The 4,329-nt window shown below is 38.0% G+C and overlaps 1 pseudogene; it reads right to left on the bottom strand.

The window, feature by feature from the left end:
- Window positions 1-2,395: 2,395 nt before the first annotated feature.
- On the bottom strand, window positions 2,396-2,548 carry LOC132146008 (U2 spliceosomal RNA; annotated as a pseudogene).
- Between the last annotated feature and the right edge of the window lie 1,781 nt (window positions 2,549-4,329).

Below are 4,329 nucleotides of genomic sequence, written 5' to 3'. Positions count from 1 at the left end.
GACATCTCACCAGGATTTTCACTCATCAGATGGATCATATGCCAGTGCACTTAAAAGGAAAGCACACAATGGAAAGACGTGGGGCTCAATCGCACCTCAGAGCCCTGCTGAGATGATGGGAGGTAGGCATCAAAGAGCAGAAGGCCTGGCTGTGCCTGTTCTTTCTCTGGCCTCCCGTGGTGAGAAAATGCTCCCTTTACTGGGAGCGAGGCAGATGAGGGAGGGTGCAGCAGGGGTTGATGTCTATGAGCTGGCAGGAATGAAAAGTGCCACATCGCTGAAGAAGCTGGCTGGCATGCATAATTAGCATCTTTCAGTTGAAGCAAGGGGAAACGTGAGCTCATTTTCAAAGCCTATTGTATGGTGGATTTACAATCTCACTTTATCCTGGTGGTCTTGGAGCACAGAGAATCGGGAGCCACACTGATCATATTGACTCTGCATTAAACATTCATGACCTTCAACATAATTGCATAAATGGTGTATTTCTTTTTATTTTGTTTTCTTTTCAGTTAGATGGGGTTTATTAGAGAAAATGATATCTACATATTTTTTGGAAAGAACCAGATGTGAGTGTGGCTTAAAGGGGTCATATGATGCAATTTCAAGTTTCCTTTCTCAATGGAGTGTTGCAAGCTGTTGTTACAATCTGAATAGATTAGATTCCTAAAGTTGCTAAGACTAAAGTCTCAAACCTAGAGATATATTCTTTATAAAAGTTAAGACTCGTCCACGCCCTTCTAAAATGCCTCATTTAAACATGCCCTCACATGTCTATGTTAGTTAGGGTTGGGTACCGAAACCTGGTGCCATGTACCTATGGAACCGGTATGCACCGAACCGAATAAGAATGCAGATTTCGGTGCCTCATTTCGGTGCTTCTTAAATGCCTTTAATCTGTAGACAGCAGCGGAGCAGCACGAGCAAACTCAAACAGAAACAGATGACGCAGGGTGTGTTTATCAATAGATTGTTAGAATATCTGTATCTGTGCAGTTCTTTGTCGTAAATACAGTTTACAAAAGGTCACGAGTGAGCAGTCGGTTTCCCATCTACTGTAAAGTTTTCGCTACATTCACCGCTCATCACACCACAGCTGTTTCCTCCAGCGAAAATGTAGCACTTAACACATATGAACGCATATTTTAATTACACTTATTTAAATATACTTAATTTTATTATATGTACTTCATACATACACTACTGTGCAAAAGTAGGCAGTCTGTTGTCAGACTGCTTGTGCATCAACAATCTCACTAGATTCTTATTAAAATTAATAGCAAAATCAGTGTTTGGAAATGTAAATTGATATTTCCTACTGACATACTACAGCAAAAGATATAAATAACTGGCATAAAACCCTTTTTTTGTACCTTAGACTGTACTTTACAAACAACATTATTTCTACTTTATTAAGAATGAGCATACAGTCATTCACAGAACTGATTAAAGACAGCGACAGACAGAACTCATTTTAACTGAATATCAGAGTGATTGACAGAGATACAGTAGAAACATTATGTGTGGTTTTGTGTTAAATAATGACCCAGATGATGAAATACATTTATTAGCCTTAAGAGTAAGTAAAGCTTGGGAAATAAGAGCATCCAAGGAGCATGTGAATGCTATGGATTTATTAAAAATCTTTTTAATGTCCTTTAATGTTATCCTTTTTAGGCTTTTTTAAAATTAATTTATTAATTTATTTTTATAGAAGTATAGGTTCTGGCACCGTTTAGGCACCGGTACCATTTTAAAAGTATCGAAGTGGCACCGGTATCATATCAAACCCAATCGCTGTAGTATTGTTGGTGCCGCTGTTGCCATGCCGTGGAGACGCTGTGTGCTTTGTTGTGAAAGCAAAACTACTTTGTTTGGTCTTCCAAAAGAGGGCACAACTAGAAATCAGTGGTTAAGTTGTATTTACAACACTGTTACAAAACAGTTCAAACTAATATTCATGTGTGCGCAACACATTTAACGGAGGACTGTTTCCTAAACACAAAATGTCGGCTGTTCTGACTCACAACCTGTAAGTATATTTTCATATTTAAAGAATTTGTCACTAATGATTCAAATGCGAGTTTTGAGCATTGTAGATTAGAGCTTTTTGTTCATTGTTTCTCCAAACACAAATTCAGATAAATCGTTTTATTTTTACGTTGCACGATATGCAACCCAGCGCCTAAAAAGGCAATATAAGTCATTATAATCCATTATAATCCATAATTATGTCTCCACTGGATGTTAAACCACATAAACACATTGCATTACACCAAATACATATAATAATGTTATTTTTACCAACTTCATTTGACCCCTTTAAACTAAAAGTTCATGAAGGTTAAATAAAAAGCCTATACTTTCAATAAAAAAGTGAAAGTGACATACAGCCAAGTGGTGACTTATACTCAGAATTCATGCTCTGTATTTAACCCATCCAAAGTGCGTGTGCACACTCACACAAACATACACTCACTCGAATCAGATATTAAACTGATAAGAACAGATAGTATACTTGATCTTAGCCAAAAGGCAGAGAAGCGATCTGTAACTGTGAACACAACTGTGAACGCCTGGCCCTAAGTTAACTTCCGGTCTGTGTTGTGTATATCGGTCTGGCTGCGGTGCCTACAAACGCAGTTAAAGTTAAGGTGATTGTGATGTGGGATGTGTGTCCCATACATTTATTTATTTTTGGAGACTCACCACGATTTTAAAACTAAACGATTTTCAAAAAAGGCTTTGTTGAATTAACATGAGCACGCACTGCACGTTTAAAAATAATAATTCCTTACATTTATATGTTTGAATATCAAAACGAAGGTAAACAATGAGTCCGCACACCAGAAAATGCTCCTTAGCAATTTTAATGATTGCTCACCACGTGTAACGTTTCGGGCCCAAGCCCTTCATCAGACATGAAAACAAGTGGGGAGACACACCTCCATATATACAGCCATGCATGATCACATGATCACATACATCCATGATTAATCACATGACCAATCAAGTTAAATTGCAATTACATCAGGAAAACAGATAAAAAATATATATATATACTGACATTTGTAATACAAAAATATATTAAGTTGCTAAGAGAAGGCCTGCAGTGCTTAAAGCATAGCCTAGAAAGTTTTTTAAAAATGTCTCTACCACTGTAGGCAGTCGTGATAGATGAGCAAGAATGAAGATACATAAGGGGTACCACAAAAGTGTGTTACATATATCATATATCAAGTCAGCAAAACGATAACACAACATTTACAATATTAACATAATTACAGGAGTTATTTACAGAAATGGCCTCAGGTCAAAGTCTTCATTCAACCCTTTTGGAGCTAAAGTGTCCAGGAAATAGATCCAGAGTGCTTCTCTTTTGAGTAGCAGACAATTAACATCTCCTCTGCGGGAGGGCTGTTTCACAAGTTCAATGCCGCAATATCTGAGAGAGGAAAAGTTATGAGAGGCTTGTGAAAAATGCACCGCTACTGGGCTTTTGATGTCATGGTTACGAATATTTGATCTGTATTCTGAGATTCTTGTTTTCAGTGGCCTGGTCGTTTTACCAACATAGGCCAAGCCGCATGGGCATTTAAGTAAATAGATAACATTCTTTGTGTTACAGGTGATCACACCTTTGATGTCATAGAGTTTTCCAGTGCGTGGGTGATTGAAGGTGGTAGTTTTATGTGTGAAGTTGCATTGAGGGCAGTTACCACATCTGTAATTCCCAAAGGGAATAGACTGCAAAGAATGTGGTGGAGTCAATGGTGGAAGATGCGCTCTCACCAACATATTTTTGAGATTAGGTGCTCTCTTGTACTTTCTAGGCTATGCTTTAAGCACTGCAGGCCTTCTCTTAGCCACTTAATATATTTTTGTATTACAAATGTCGGTATATATATATATTTTTATCTGTTTTCCTGATGTAATTGCAATTTAACTTGATTGGTCATGTGATTAATCATGGATGTATGTGATCATGTGATCATGCATGGCTGTATATATGGAGGTGTGTCTCCCCACTTGTTTTCATGTCTGATGAAGGGCTTGGGCCCGAAATGTTACAAGTGGTGAGCAATCATTAAAATTGCTAAGGAGCATTTACTGGTGTGCGGACTCATTGTTTACCTTTGCAACTACTTTTCTGCCCAGCACCCAGTTTTATTGTTTTGGATGTGCGTGCTGTACCTTTGAATTCTATTAAATATCAAAACGAGGCACAGGTGTTTTTATATCACTGTTTCTCTGAAGGAACTACTTGGATAAAGCAGCGTTTGTGAGCTCAGCGTTGCTTTTTTTATAGCCGTTACTGGGGAAACCTCT

This window comes from Carassius carassius, chromosome 8 (assembly GCF_963082965.1).
Source record: "Carassius carassius chromosome 8, fCarCar2.1, whole genome shotgun sequence".
In the NCBI taxonomy this organism is placed as follows: domain Eukaryota; kingdom Metazoa; phylum Chordata; class Actinopteri; order Cypriniformes; family Cyprinidae; genus Carassius; species Carassius carassius.
The sequence above is the reverse complement of the archived record's forward strand: the minus strand, read 5'-3'. Positions and strand labels throughout refer to the sequence as shown.